Consider the following 16,778-nt stretch of genomic DNA (forward strand, 5'->3'; position numbering starts at 1 on the left):
CTTTTTGAGAAACTTCTTTGTGTTCTGTGAAATCATCTCACAGAGTTACAGCTTTCCCCTCAAGAAGCCTTTCGCTAAGACATTTCTTGTGGAATTGGCAAAGTGATATTTGGAAGCCCATAGAGGGCTATGGTGAAAAAGAAAGTATCCTCAGATGAAATCTGCAAAGAAGCTCTCTGAGAAACTGCTTAGTGTTCTGTTATTTCATCTCACAGAGTTACATCTGTATTTCGTGGATCTCTTTGCTAGCCTTATTTCTGTGGAATCTGAGAACAGATATTTGGGATCCCTTTGAAGACTATAGGGCCAAAGGAAATATCCTCCGATAACAAAGAGAAAGAAGCTTTCTGAGAAACTTCCTTGTGTTCTGTGAAATCATCTCACAGAGTTACAGCTTTCCCCTCAAGAGGTCCTTCGCTAAGACAGTTGTTGTGGAATTTGCAAAGTGATATTTGGAAGCCCATAAAAGGCTATGGTGAAAAAGGAAATATCCTCAGATGAAATCTCGAAAGAAGCTTTCTGAGAAACTGCTCTGTGATGTGTGACTTCCACTCACAGAATTACATCTGTATTTCGTGGATCTCTTTGCTAGCCTGATTTCAGTTGAATCTGAGAACAGATATTTCGGATCCCTTTGAAGACTATAGGGCTAAAGGAAATATCCTCCGATAACAAAGAGAAAAAAGCTTTCTGAGATGCTTCTTTGTTTTCTGTGAAATCATCTCACAGAGTTACAGCTTTCCCTTCAAGAAGCCTTTCGGTAAGGCAGTGCTTGTGGAATTGGCAAAGTGATATTTCGAAGCCCCTAGAGGGCTATGGTGAAAAAGGAAATATCCTCAGATGAAATCTGGAAAGAAGGTTTCTGAGAAACTGCTCTGTGATGTGTGACTTGCACTCACAGAGTTACATCTTTATTTCGTGGATCTCTTTGCTAACCTTATTTCTGTGGAATCTGAGAACAGATATTTCGGATCCCTTTGAAGACTATAGGGCCAAAGGAAATATCCTCCGATAACAAAGAGAAAGAAGCTTTCTGAGAAACTTCTTTGTGTTCTGTGAAATCATCTTACAGAGTTACAGCTTTCCCCTCAAGAAGCCTTTCGCTAAGACAGTTCTTGTGGAATCGGCAAAGTGATATTTGTCAGCCCATAGAGGGCCTTGGTGAAAAAGGAAATATCCCCAGATGAAATGTCGAAAGAAGCTTTCTGAGAAACTGCTGTGTGATGTGTGACTTGCACTCACAGAGTTACATCTGTATTTCGTGGATCTCTTTGCTAGCCTTATTTCTGTGGAATCTGTGAACAGATATTTCGGATCCCTTTGAAGACTATAGGGCCAAAGGAAATATCCTTCGATAACAAAGAGAAAGAAGCTTTCTGAGAAACTTCTTTGTGTTCTCTGAAATCATCTCACAGAGTTAGAGCTTTCCCTTCAAGAAGCCTTTCGGTAAGGCATTTCTTGTGGAATTGGCAAAGTGATATTTGGAAGCCCTTAGAGGGCTATGGTGAAAAAGGAAAAATCCCCAGATGAAATCTGGAAAGAAGTTTTTTGTGAAACTGCTTAGTGTTCTGTTAATTCATCTCACAGAGTTACATCTGTATTTCGTGGATCTCTTTGCTAGCCTTATTTCTGTGGAATCTGAGAACAGATATTTCGGATCCCTTTGAAGACTATAGGGCTAAAGGAAATATCCTCCGATAACAAAGAGAAAGAAGCTTTCTGAGAAACTTCTTTGTGTTCTGTGAAATCATCTCACAGAGTTACAGCTTTCCCCTCAAGAAGCCTTTCGCTAAGACAGTTCTTGTGGAATTGGCAAAGTGATATTTGGAAGCCCATTGAGGGCTATGGTGAAAAAGGAAATATCCTCAGATGAAATCTGGAAAGAAGCTTTCTGAGAAACTGCTCTGTGATGTGTGAATTGCACTCACAGAGTTACATCTGTAATTCGTGGATCTCTTTGCTAGCCTCATTTCTGTGGAATCTGAGAACAGATATTTCGGATCCCTTTGAAAACTATAAGACCAAAGGAAATATCCTCCGATAATAAAGAGAAAGAAGCTTTCTGAGAAACTTCTTTGTGTTCTCTGAAATCATCTCACAGAGTTAGAGCGTTCCCTTCAAGAAGCCGTTCGGTTAGGCAGTTCTTGTGGAATAGCAAAGTGATATTTGGAAGCCCCTAGAGGGCTATGGTGAAAAAGGAAATATCCCCAGATGAAATCTGGAAAGAAGCTTTCTGAGAAACTGCTTAGTGTTCTGTTAATTCATCTCACAGAGTTACATCTGTTTTTCTTGGATCTCTTTGCTAGCCTTATTTCTGTGGAATCTGAGAACAGATATTTCGGATCCCTTTGAAGACTATAGGGCTAAAGAAATATCCTCCGATAACAAAGAGAAATAAGCTTTCTGAGAAACTTCTTTGAGTTCTGTGAAATCATCTCACAGAGTTACAGCTTTCCCTTCAAGAAGCCTTTCGGTAAGGCAGTTCTTGTGCAATTGGCAAAGTGATATTTGGAAGCCCATAGAGGGCTATGGTGAAAAAGGAAATATCCCCAGATGAAATCTCGAAAGAAGCTTTCTGAGAACCTGCTCTGTGATGTGTGACTTGCACTCACAGAGTTACATCTGTATTTCGTGCATCTCTTTGCTAGCCTTATTTCTGTGGAATCTGAGAACAGATATTTCGGATCCCTTTGAAGACTATAGGGCCAAAGCAAATATCCTCCGATAACAAAGAGAAAGAAGCTTTCTGAGAAACTTCTTTGTGTTCTGTGAAATCATCTCACAGAGTTACAGCTTTCCCTTCAAGAAGCCTTTCGGTATGGCAGTTCTTGTGCAATTGAAAAGTGATATTTGGAAGCCCATAGAGGGCTATGGTGAAAAAGGAAATATCCCCAGATGAAATCTCGAAAGAAGCTTTCTGAGAAACTGCTCTGTGATGTGTGACTTGCACTCACAGAGTTACATCTGTATTTCGTGCATCTCTTTGCTAGCCTTATTTCTGTGGAATCTGAGAACAGATATTTCGGATCCCTTTGAAGACTATACGGCCAAAGGAAATATCCTCTGATAGCAGAGAGAAGGAAGCTTTTTGAGAAAGTTCTTTGTGTTCTGTGAAATCATCTCACAGAGTTACAGCTTTCCCTTCAAGAAGCCTTTCGGTAAGGCAGTTCTTGTGGAATTGGCAAAGTGATATTTGGAAGCCCATAGAGGGCTATGGTGAAAAAGGAAATATCCTCAGATGAAATCTGGAAAGAAGCTTTCTGAGAAACTGCTCTGTGATGTGTGACTTGCACTCACAGTGTTACATCTGTATTTCGTGGATCTCTTTGCTAGCCTTATTTCTGTGGAATCTGAGAACAGATATTTCGGATCCCTTTGAAGACTATAGGGCCAAAGGAAATATCCTCCGATAACAGAGAGAAAGAAGCTTTCTGAGAAACTTCTTTGTGTTCTGTGAAATAATCTCACAGAGTTACAGCTTTCTCCTCAAGAAGCCTTTCGCTAAGACAGTTCTTGTGGAATTGGCAAAGTGATATTTGGAAGCCCCTAGAGGGCTATGGTGAAAAAGGAAATATCCTCAGATGAAATCTGGAAAGAAGCTTTCTGAGAAACTGCTCTGTGATGTGTGACTTCCACTCACAGAGTTACATCTATATTTCGTGGATCTCTTTGCTAGCCTTATTTCTGTGGAATCTGAGAACAGATATTTCAGATCCCTTTGAAGACTATAGGGCCAAAGGAAATATCCTCCGGTAACAGAGTGAAAGAAGCTTTTTGAGAAACTTCTTTGTGTTCTGTGAAATCAACTCACAGAGTTACAGCTTTCCCCTCAAGAAGCCTTTCGCTAAGACATTTCTTGTGGAATTGGCAAAGTGATATTTGGAAGCCCATAGAGGGCTATGGTGAAAAAGAAAGTATCCTCAGATGAAATCTGGAAAGAAGCTCTCTGAGAAACTGCTTAGTGTTCTGTTATTTCATCTCACAGAGTTACATCTGTATTTCGTGGATCTCTTTGCTAGCCTTATTTCTGTGGAATCTGAGAACAGATATTTGGGATCCCTTTGAAGACTATAGGGCCAAAGGAAATATCCTCCGATAACAAAGAGAAAGAAGCTTTCTGAGAAACTTCCTTGTGTTCTGTGAAATCATCTCACAGAGTTACAGCTTTCCCCTCAAGAGGTCCTTCGCTAAGACAGTTGTTGTGGAATTTGCAAAGTGATATTTGGAAGCCCATAAAAGGCTATGGTGAAAAAGGAAATATCCTCAGATGAAATCTGGAAAGAAGCTTTCTGAGAAACTGTTCTGTGATGTGTGACTTCCACTCACAGAATTACATCTGTATTTCGTGGATCTCTTTGCTAGCCTGATTTCTGTTGAATCTGAGAACAGATATTTCGGATCCCTTTGAAGACTATAGGGCTAAAGGAAATATCCTCCGATAACAAAGAGAAAAAAGCTTTCTGAGATGCTTCTTTGTTTTCTGTGAAATCATCTCACAGAGTTACAGCTTTCCCTTCAAGAAGCCTTTCGGTAAGGCAGTGCTTGTGGAATTGGCAAAGTGATATTTCGAAGCCCCTAGAGGGCTATGGTGAAAAAGGAAATATCCTCAGATGAAATCTGGAAAGAAGGTTTCTGAGAAACTGCTCTGTGATGTGTGACTTGCACTCACAGAGTTACATCTTTATTTCGTGGATCTCTTTGCTAACCTTATTTCTGTGGAATCTGAGAACAGATATTTCGGATCCCTTTGAAGACTATAGGGCCAAAGGAAATATCCTCCGATAACAAAGAGAAAGAAGCTTTCTGAGAAACTTCTTTGTGTTCTGTGAAATCATCTTACAGAGTTACAGCTTTCCCCTCAAGAAGCCTTTCGCTAAGACAGTTCTTGTGGAATCGGCAAAGTGATATTTGTCAGCCCATAGAGGGCCTTGGTGAAAAAGGAAATATCCCCAGATGAAATGTCGAAAGAAGCTTTCTGAGAAACTGCTGTGTGATGTGTGACTTGCACTCACAGAGTTACATCTGTATTTCGTGGATCTCTTTGCTAGCCTTATTTCTGTGGAATCTGTGAACAGATATTTCGGATCCCTTTGAAGACTATAGGGCCAAAGGAAATATCCTTCGATAACAAAGAGAAAGAAGCTTTCTGAGAAACTTCTTTGTGTTCTCTGAAATCATCTCACAGAGTTAGAGCTTTCCCTTCAAGAAGCCTTTCGGTAAGGCATTTCTTGTGGAATTGGCAAAGTGATATTTGGAAGCCCTTAGAGGGCTATGGTGAAAAAGGAAAAATCCCCAGATGAAATCTGGAAAGAAGTTTTTTGTGAAACTGCTTAGTGTTCTGTTAATTCATCTCACAGAGTTACATCTGTATTTCGTGGATCTCTTTGCTAGCCTTATTTCTGTGGAATCTGAGAACAGATATTTCGGATCCCTTTGAAGACTATAGGGCTAAAGGAAATATCCTCCGATAACAAAGAGAAAGAAGCTTTCTGAGAAACTTCTTTGTGTTCTGTGAAATCATCTCACAGAGTTACAGCTTTCCCCTCAAGAAGCCTTTCGCTAAGACAGTTCTTGTGGAATTGGCAAAGTGATATTTGGAAGCCCATTGAGGGCTATGGTGAAAAAGGAAATATCCTCAGATGAAATCTGGAAAGAAGCTTTCTGAGAAACTGCTCTGTGATGTGTGAATTGCACTCACAGAGTTACATCTGTAATTCGTGGATCTCTTTGCTAGCCTCATTTCTGTGGAATCTGAGAACAGATATTTCGGATCCCTTTGAAAACTATAAGACCAAAGGAAATATCCTCCGATAATAAAGAGAAAGAAGCTTTCTGAGAAACTTCTTTGTGTTCTCTGAAATCATCTCACAGAGTTAGAGCGTTCCCTTCAAGAAGCCGTTCGGTTAGGCAGTTCTTGTGGAATAGCAAAGTGATATTTGGAAGCCCATAGAGGGCTATGGTGAAAAAGGAAATATCCCCAGATGAAATCTGGAAAGAAGCTTTCTGAGAAACTGCTTAGTGTTCTGTTAATTCATCTCACAGAGTTACATCTGTTTTTCTTGGATCTCTTTGCTAGCCTTATTTCTGTGGAATCTGAGAACAGATATTTCGGATCCCTTTGAAGACTATAGGGCCAAAGAAATATCCTCCGATAACAAAGAGAAATAAGCTTTCTGAGAAACTTCTTTGAGTTCCGTGAAATCATCTCACAGAGTTACAGCTTTCCCTTCAAGAAGCCTTTCGGTAAGGCAGTTCTTGTGCAATTGGCAAAGTGATATTTGGAAGCCCATAGAGGGCTATGGTGAAAAAGGAAATATCCCCAGATGAAATCTCGAAAGAAGCTTTCTGAGAACCTGCTCTGTGATGTGTGAAATGCACTCACAGAGTTACATCTGTATTTCGTGCATCTCTTTGCTAGCCTTATTTCTGTGGAATCTGAGAACAGATATTTCGGATCCCTTTGAAGACTATACGGCCAAAGGAAATATCCTCTGATAGCAGAGAGAAGGAAGCTTTTTGAGAAAGTTCTTTGTGTTCTGTGAAATCATCTCACAGAGTTACAGCTTTCCCTTCAAGAAGCCTTTCGGTAAGGCAGTTCTTGTGGAATTGGCAAAGTGATATTTGGAAGCCCATAGAGGGCTATGGTGAAAAAGGAAAAATCCCCAGATGAAATCTGTAAAGAAGCTTTCTGAGAAACTGCGTAGTGTTCTGTTACTTCAGCTCACAGAGTTACATCTGTATTTCGTGGATCTCTTTGCTAGCCTTATTTCTGTGGAATCTGAGAACAGATACTTCGGATCCCTTTGAAGACTATAGGGCCAAAGGAAATATCCTCCGATAACAAAGAGAAAGATGCTTTCTGAGAAACTTCTTTGTGTTCTGTGAAATCATCTCAGAGAGTTACAGCTTTCCCTTCAAAAAGCCTTTCAGTAAGGCAGTTCTTGTGGAATTGGCAAAGTGATATTCGGAAGCCCCTAGAGGGCTATGGTGAAAAAGAAAATATCCCCAGATGAAATCTCGAAAGAAGCTTTCTGAGAAACTGCTCTGTAATCTGTGACTTGCACTCACCGAGTTACATCTGTATTTCGTGGATCTCCTTGCTAGCCTTATTTCTGTGGAATCTGAGAACAGATATTTCGGATCCCTTTGAAGACTATAGGGCCAAAGGAAATATCCTCCGATAACAATGAGAAAGAAGCTTTTTGAGAAACTTCTTTGTGTTCTGTGAAATCATCTCACAGAGTTACAGCTTTCCTCTCAAGAAGTCTTTCGCTAAGACAGTCCTTGTGGAAATGGCAAAGTGATATTTGGAAGCCCATAGAGGGCTATGGTGAAAAAGGAAATATCCTCAGATGAAATCTGGAAAGAAGATTTCTGAGAAACTGCTCTGTGATGTGTGAATTGTACTCACAGAGTTACATCTGTATTTCGTGGATCTCTTTGCTAGCCTTATTTCTGTGGATTCTGAGAACAGATATTTCGGATCCCTTTGAAAACTATAGGACCAATGGAAATATCCTCCGATAACAAAGAGAAAGAAGCTTTCTGAGAAACTTCTTTGTGTTCTCTGAAATCATCTCACAGAGTTAGAGCGTTCCCTTCAAGAAGCCGTTCGGTTAGGCAGTTCTTGTGGAATAGCAAAGTGATATTTGGAAGCCCATAGAGGGCTATGGTGAAAAAGGAAATATCCCCAGATGAAATCTGGAAAGAAGCTTTCTGAGAAACTGCTTAGTGTTCTGTTAATTCATCTCACAGAGTTACATGTGTATTTCTTGGATCTCTTTGCTAGCCTTATTTCTGTGGAATCTGAGAACAGATATTTCGGATCCCTTTGAAGACTATAGGGCCAAAGGAAATATCCTCCGATAACAAAGAGAAATAAGCTTTCTGAGAAACTTCTTTGTGTTCTGTGAAATCATCTCACAGAGTTACAGCTTTCCCTTCAAGAAGCCGTTCGGTTAGGCAGTTCTTGTGGAATAGCAAAGTGATATTTGGAAGCCCATAGAGGGCTATGGTGAAAAAGGAAATATCCCCAGATGAAATCTGGAAAGAAGCTTTCTGAGAAACTGCTTAGTGTTCTGTTAATTCATCTCACAGAGTTACATCTGTATTTCTTGGATCTCTTTGCTAGCCTTATTTCTGTGGAATCTGAGAACAGATATTTCGGATCCCTTTGAAGACTAGGGCCAAAGCAAATATCCTCCGATAACAAAGAGAAATAAGCTTTCTGAGAAACTTCTTTGTGTTCTGTGAAATCATCTCACAGAGTTACAGCTTTCCCTTCAAGAAGCCTTTCGGTAAGGCAGTTCTTGTGCAATTGCAAAGTGATATGTGGAAGCCCATAGAGGGCTATGGTGAAAAAGGAAGTATCCCCAGATGAAATCTCGAAAGAAGCTTTCTGAGAAACTGCTCTGTGATGTGTGACTTGCACTCACAGAGTTACATCTGTATTTCGTGCATCTCTTTGCTAGCCTTATTTCTGTGGAATCTGAGAACAGATATTTCGGATCCCTTTGAAGACTATACGGCCAAAGGAAATATCCTCCGGTAACAGAGTGAAAGAAGCTTTTTGAGAAACTTCTTTGTGTTCTGTGAAATCATCTCACAGAGTTACAGCTTTCCCCTCAAGAAGCCTTTCTCTAAGACATTTCTTGTGGAATTGGCAAAGTGATATTTGGAAGCCCATAGAGGGCTATGGTGAAAAAGAAAGTATCCTCAGGTGAAATCTGGAAAGAAGCTCTCTGAGAAACTGCTTAGTGTTCTGTTATTTCATCTCACAGAGTCACATCTGTATTTCGTGGATCTCTTTGCTAGCCTTATTTCTGTGGAATCTGAGAACAGATATTTGGGATCCCTTTGAAGACTATAGGGCCAAAGGAAATATCCTCCGATAACAAAGAGAAAGAAGCTTTCTGAGAAAGTTCCTTGTGTTCTGGGAAATCATCTCACAGAGTTACAGCTTTCCCCTCAAGAAGTCCTTCGCTAAGACAGTTGTTGTGGAATTTGCAAAGTGATATTTGGAAGCCCATAAAAGGCTATGGTGAAAAAGGAAATATCCTCAGATGAAATCTCGAAAGAAGCTTTCTGAGAAACTGCTCTGTGATGTGTGACTTCCACTCACAGAATTACATCTGTATTTCGTGGATCTCTTTGCTAGCCTGATTTCTGTTGAATCTGAGAACAGATATTTCGGATCCCTTTGAAGACTATAGGGCTAAAGGAAATATCCTCCGATAACAAAGAGAAAAAAGCTTTCTGAGATGCTTCTTTGTTTTCTGTGAAATCATCTCACAGAGTTTCAGCTTTCCCTTCAAGAAGCCTTTCGGTAAGGCAGTGCTTGTGGAATTGGCAAAGTGATATTTCGAAGCCCCTAGAGGGCTATGGTGAAAAAGGAAATATCCTCAGATGAAATCTGGAAAGAAGGTTTCTGAGAATCTGCTCTGTGATGTGTGACTTGCACTCACAGAGTTACATCTTTATTTCGTGGATGTCTTTGCTAACCTTATTTCTGTGGAATCTGAGAACAGATATTTCGGATCCCTTTGAAGACTATAGGGCCAAAGGAAATATCCTCCGATAACAAAGAGAAAGAAGCTTTCTGAGAAACTTCTTTGTGTTCTGTGAAATCATCTTACAGAGTTACAGCTTTCCCCTCAAGAAGCCTTTCGCTAAGACAGTTCTTGTGGAATCGGCAAAGTGATATTTGTCAGCCCATAGAGGGCCTTGGTGAAAAAGGAAATATCCCCAGATGAAATGTCGAAAGAAGCTTTCTGAGAAACTGCTGTGTGATGTGTGACTTGCACTCACAGAGTTACATCTGTATTTCGTGGATCTCTTTGCTAGCCTTATTTCTGTGGAATCTGAGAACAGATATTTCGGATCCCTTTGAAGACTATAGGGCCAAAGGAAATATCCTCCGATAACAAAGAGAAAGAAGCTTTCTGAGAAACTTCTTTGTGTTCTCTGAAATCATCTCACAGAGTTAGAGCTTTCCCTTCAAGAAGCCTTTCGGTAAGGCAGTTCTTGTGCAATTGCAAAGTGATATGTGGAAGCCCATAGAGGGCTATGGTGAAAAAGGAAATATCCTCAGATGAAATCTGGAAAGAAGCTTTCTGAGAAACTGCTCTGTGATGTGTGACTTGCACTCACAGAGTTACATCTGTATTTCGTGGATCTCCTTGCTAGCCTTATTTCTGTGGAATCTGAGAACAGATATTTCGGATCCCTTTGAAGACTATAGGGCCAAAGGAAATATCCTCCGATAACAAAGAGAAAGAAGCTTTCTGAGAAACTTCTTTGTGTTCTGTGAAATCATCTCACAGAGTTACAGCTTCCCCTTCAAGAAGCCTTTCGGTAAGGCATTTCTTGTGGAATTGGCAAAGTGATATTTGGAAGCCCATAGAGGGCTATGGTGAAAAAGGAAAAATCCCCAGATGAAATCTGTAAAGAAGCTTTCTGAGAAACTGCCTAGTGTTCTGTTACTTCATCTCACAGAGTTACATCTGTATTTCGTGGATCTCTTTGCTCGCCTTATTTCTGTGGAATCTGAGAACAGATATTTCGGATCCCTTTGAAGAATATAGGGCTAAAGGAAATATCCTCCGATAACAAAGAGAAAGAAGCTTTCTGAGAAAGTTCTTTGTGTTCTGTGAAATCATCTCACAGAGTTACAGCTTTCCCCTCAAGAAGCCTTTCGCTAAGACAGTTCTTGTGGAATTGGCAAAGTGATATTTGGAAGCCCATTGAGGGCTATGGTGAAAAAGGAAATATCCTCAGATGAAATCTGGAAAGAAGCTTTCTGAGAAACTGCTCTGTGATGTGTGAATTGCACTCACAGAGTTACATCTGTAATTCGTGGATCTCTTTGCTAGCCTTATTTCTGTGGAATCTGAGAACAGATATTTCGGATGCCTTTGAAAACTATAAGACCAAAGGAAATATCCTCCGATAATAAAGAGAAAGAAGCTTTCTGAGAAACTTCTTTGTGTTCTCTGAAATCATCTCACAGAGTTAGAGCTTTCCCTTCAAGAAGCCGTTCGGTTAGGCAGTTCTTGTGGAATAGCAAAGTGATATTTGGAAGCCCATAGAGGGCTATGGTGAAAAAGGAAATATCCCCAGATGAAATCTGGAAAGAAGCTTTCTGAGAAACTGCTTAGTGTTCTGTTAATTCATCTCACAGAGTTACATCTGTATTTCTTGGATCTCTTTGCTAGCCTTATTTCTGTGGAATCTGAGAACAGATATTTCGGATCCCTTCGAAGGCTATAGGGCCAAAGGAAATATCCTCCGATAACAAAGAGAAATAAGCTTTCTGAGAAACTTCTTTGGGTTCTGTGAAATCATCTCACAGAGTTACAGCTTTCCCTTCAAGAAGCCTTTCGGTAAGGCAGTTCTTGTGCAATTGGCAAAGTGATATTTGGAAGCCCATAGAGGGCTATGGTGAAAAAGGAAATATCCCCAGATGAAATCTCGAAAGAAGCTTTCTGAGAAACTGCTCTGTGATGTGTGACTTGCACTCACAGAGTTACATCTGTATTTCGTGCATCTCTTTGCTAGCCTTATTTCTGTGGAATCTGAGAACAGATATTTCGGATCCCTTTGAAGACTATACGGCCAAAGGAAATATCCTCTGATAGCAGAGAGAAGGAAGCTTTTTGAGAAAGTTCTTTGTGTTCTGTGAAATCATCTCACAGAGTTACAGCTTTCCCTTCAAGAAGCCTTTCGGTAAGGCAGTTCTTGTGGAATTGGCAAAGTGATATTTGGAAGCCCATAGAGGGCTATGGTGAAAAAGGAAATATCCTCAGATGAAATCTGGAAAGAAGCTTTCTGAGAAACTGCTCTGTGATGTGTGACTTGCACTCTCAGAGTTACATCTGTATTTCGTGGATCTCTTTGCTAGCCTTATTTCTGTGGAATCTGAGAACAGATATTTCGGATCCCTTTGAAGACTATAGGGCCAAAGGAAATATCCTCCGATAACAAAGAGAAAGAAGCTTTCTGAGAAACTTCTTTGTGTTCTGTGAAATCATCTCACAGAGTTACAGCTTTCCCTTCAAGAAGCCTTTCGGTAAGGCATTTCTTGTGGAATTGGCAAAGTGATATTTGGAAGCCCATAGAGGGCTATGGTGAAAAAGGAAAAATCCCCAGATGAAATCTGTAAAGAAGCTTTCTGAGAAACTGCCTAGTGTTCTGTTACTTCATCTCACAGAGTTACATCTGTATTTCGTGGATCTCTTTGCTCGCCTTATTTCTGTGGAATCTGAGAACAGATACTTCGGATCCCTTTGAAGACTATAGGGCCAAAGGAAATATCCTCCGATAACAAAGAGAAAGATGCTTTCTGAGAAACTTCTTTGTGTTCTGTGAAATCATCTCAGAGAGTTACAGCTTTCCCTTCAAAAAGCCTTTCAGTAAGGCAGTTCTTGTGGAATTGGCAAAGTGATATTTGGAAGCCCCTAGAGGGCTATGGTGAAAAAGGAAATATCCCCAGATGAAATCTCGAAAGAAGCTTTCTGAGAAACTGCTCTGTGATGTGTGACTTGCACTCACCGAGTTACACCTGTATTTCGTGGATCTCCTTGCTAGCCTTATTTCTGTGGAATCTGAGAACAGATATTTCGGATCCCTTTGAAGACTATAGGGCCAAAGGAAATATCCTCCGATAACAATGAGAAAGAAGCTTTCTGAGAAACTTCTTTGTGTTCTGTGAAATCATCTCACAGAGTTACAGCTTTCCTCTCAAGAAGTCTTTCGCTAAGACAGTCCTTGTGGAAATGGCAAAGTGATATTTGGAAGCCCATAGAGGGCTATGGTGAAAAAGGAAATATCCTCAGATGAAATCTGGAAAGAAGATTTCTGAGAAACTGCTCTGTGATGTGTGAATTGCACTCACAGAGTTACATCTGTATTTCGTGGATCTCTTTGCTAGCCTTATTTCTGTGGATTCTGAGAACAGATTTTTCGGATCCCTTTGAAAACTATAGGACCAATGGAAATATCCTCCGATAACAAAGAGAAACAAGCTTTCTGAGAAACTTCTTTGTGTTCTCTGAAATCATCTCACAGAGTTAGAGCGTTCCCTTCAAGAAGCCGTTCGGTTAGGCAGTTCTTGTGGAATAGCAAAGTGATATTTGGAAGCCCATAGAGGGCTATGGTGAAAAAGGAAATATCCCCAGATGAAATCTGGAAAGAAGCTTTCTGAGAAACTGCTTAGTGTTCTGTTAATTCATCTCACAGATTTTCATCTGTATTTCTTGGATCTCTTTGCTAGCCTTATTTCTGTGGAATCTGAGAACAGATATTTCGGATCCCTTTGAAGACTATAGGGCCAAAGCAAATATCCTCCGATAACAAAGAGAAATAAGCTTTCTGAGAAACTTCTTTGTGTTCTGTGAAATCATCTCACAGAGTTACAGCTTTCCCTTCAAGAAGCCTTTCGGTAAGGCAGTTCTTGTGCAATTGGCAAAGTGATATTTGGAAGCCCATAGAGGGCTATGGTGAAAAAGGAAATATCCCCAGATGAAATCTAGAAAGAAGCTTTCTGAGAAACTGCTCCGTGATGTGTGACTTGCACTCACAGAGTTACATCTGTATTTCGTGGATCTCTTTGCTAGCCTTATTTCTGTGGAATCTGAGAACAGATATTTCGGATCCCTTTGAAGACTATACGGCCAAAGGAAATATCCTCTGATAGCAGAGAGAAGGAAGCTTTTTGAGAAAGTTCTTTGTGTTCTGTGAAATCATCTCACAGAGTTACAGCTTTCCCTTCAAGAAGCCTTTCGGTAAGGCAGTTCTTGTGGAATTGGCAAAGTGATATTTGGAAGCCCATAGAGGGCTATGGTGAAAAAGGAAATATCCTCAGATGAAATCTGGAAAGAAGCTTTCTGAGAAACTGCTCTGTGATGTGTGACTTGCACTCACAGAGTTACATCTGTATTTCGTGGATCTCTTTGCTAGCCTTATTTCTGTGGAATCTGAGAACAGATATTTCGGATCCCTTTGAAGACTACAGGGCCAAAGGAAATATCCTCCGATAACAAAGAGAAAGAAGCTTTCTGAGAAACTTCTTTGTGTTCTGTGAAATCATCTCACAGAGTTACAGCTTTCCCTTCAAGAAGCCTTTCGGCAAGGCATTTCTTGTGGAATTGGCAAAGTGATATTTGGAAGCCAATATAGGGCTATGGTGAAAAAGGAAAAATCCCCAGATGAAATCTGTAAAGAAGCTTTCTGAGAAACTGCCTAGTGTTCTGTTACTTCATCTCACAGAGTTACATCTGTATTTCGTGGATCTCTTTGCTAGCCTTATTTCTGTGGAATCTGAGAACAGATACTTCGGATCCCTTTGAAGACTATAGGGCCAAAGGAAATATCCTCCGATAACAAAGAGAAAGATGCTTTCTGAGAAACTTCTTTGTGTTCTGTGAAATCGTCTCAGAGAGTTACAGCTTTCCCTTCAAAAAGCCTTTCAGTAAGGCAGTTCTTGTGGAATTGGCAAAGTGATATTTGGAAGCCCCTAGAGGGCTATGGTGAAAAAGGAAATATCCCCAGATGAAATCTCGAAAGAAGCTTTCTGAGAAACTGCTCTGTGATGTGTGACTTGCACTCACCGAGTTACATCTGTATTTCGTGGATCTCCTTGCTAGCCTTATTTCTGTGGAATCTGAGAACAGATATTTTGGATCCCTTTGAAGACTATAGGGCCAAAGGAAATATCCTCCGATAACAATGAGAAAGAAGCTTTCTGAGAAACTTCTTTGTGTTCTGTGAAATCATCTCACAGAGTTACAGCTTTCCTCTCAAGAAGTCTTTCGCTAAGACAGTCCTTGTGGAAATGGCAAAGTGATATTTGGAAGCCCATAGAGGGCTATGGTGAAAAAGGAAATATCCTCACATGAAAAATGGAAAGAAGATTTCTGAGAAACTGCTCTGTGATGTGTGAATTGCACTCACAGAGTTACATCTGTATTTCGTGGATCTCTTTGCTAGCCTTATTTCTGTGGATTCTGAGAACAGATTTTTCGGATCCCTTTGAAAACTATAGGACCAATGGAAATATCCTCCGATAACAAAGAGAAACAAGCTTTCTGAGAAACTTCTTTGTGTTCTCTGAAATCATCTCACAGAGTTAGAGCGTTCCCTTCAAGAAGCCGTTCGGTTAGGCAGTTCTTGTGGAATAGCAAAGTGATATTTGGAAGCCCATAGAGGGCTATGGTGAAAAAGGAAATATCCCCAGATGAAATCTGGAAAGAAGCTTTCTGAGAAACTGCTTAGTGTTCTGTTAATTCATCTCACAGAATTACATCTGTATTTCTTGCATCTCTTTGCTAGACTTATTTCTGTGGAATCTGAGAACAGATATTTCGGATCCCTTTGAAGACTATAGGGCCAAAGCAAATATCCTCCGATAACAAAGAGAAATAAGCTTTCTGAGAAACTTCTTTGTGTTCTGTGAAATCATCTCACAGAGTTACAGCTTTCCCTTCAAGAAGCCTTTCGGTAAGGCAGTTCTTGTGCAATTGGCAAAGTGATATTTGGAAGCCCATAGAGGGCTATGGTGAAAAAGGAAATATCCCCAGATGAAATCTAGAAAGAAGCTTTCTGAGAAACTGCTCTGTGATGTGTGACTTGCACTCACAGAGTTACATCTGTATTTCGTGGATCTCTTTGCTAGCCTTATTTCTGTGGAATCTGAGAACAGATATTTCGGATCCCTTTGAAGACTATACGGCCAAAGGAAATATCCTCTGATAGCAGAGAGAAGGAAGCTTTTTGAGAAAGTTCTTTGTGTTCTGTGAAATCATCTCACAGAGTTACAGCTTTCCCTTCAAGAAGCCTTTCGGTAAGGCAGTTCTTGTGGAATTGGCAAAGTGATATTTGGAAGCCCATAGAGGGCTATGGTGAAAAAGGAAATATCCTCAGATGAAATCTGGAAAGAAGCTTTCTGAGAAACTGCTCTGTGATGTGTGACTTGCACTCACAGAGTTACATCTGTATTTCGTGGATCTCTTTGCTAGCCTTATTTCTGTGGAATCTGAGAACAGATATTTCGGATCCCTTTGAAGACTACAGGGCCAAAGGAAATATCCTCCGATAACAAAGAGAAAGAAGCTTTCTGAGAAACTTCTTTGTGTTCTGTGAAATCATCTCACAGAGTTACAGCTTTCCCTTCAAGAAGCCTTTCGGCAAGGCATTTCTTGTGGAATTGGCAAAGTGATATTTGGAAGCCAATATAGGGCTATGGTGAAAAAGGAAAAATCCCCAGATGAAATCTTTAAAGAAGCTTTCTGAGAAACTGCCTAGTGTTCTGTTACTTCATCTCACAGAGTTACATCTGTATTTCGTGGATCTCTTTGCTAGCCTTATTTCTGTGGAATCTGAGAACAGATATTTCGGATCCCTTTGAAGACTATACGGCCAAAGGAAATATCCTCCGATAGCAGAGAGAAGGAAGCTTTTAGAGAAACTTCTTTGTGTTCTGTGAAATCATCTCACAGAGTTACCGCTTTCCCCTCAAGAAGCCTTTCGGTAAGGCAGTTCTTGTGGAATTGGCAAAGTGATATTTGGAAGCCCATAGAGGGCTATGGTGAAAAAGGAAATATCCTCAGATGAAATCTGGAAAGAAGCTTTCTGAGAAACTGCTCTGTGATGTGTGACTTACACCCACAGAGTTACATCTTTATTTCGTGGATCTCTTTGCTAGCCTTATTTCTGTGGAATCTGAGAACAGATATTTCAGATCCCTTTGAAGACTATAGGGCCAAAGGAAATATCCTCCGATA

This window comes from Macaca mulatta, chromosome 2, assembly GCF_049350105.2.
Source record: "Macaca mulatta isolate MMU2019108-1 chromosome 2, T2T-MMU8v2.0, whole genome shotgun sequence".
Taxonomy (NCBI): domain Eukaryota; kingdom Metazoa; phylum Chordata; class Mammalia; order Primates; family Cercopithecidae; genus Macaca; species Macaca mulatta.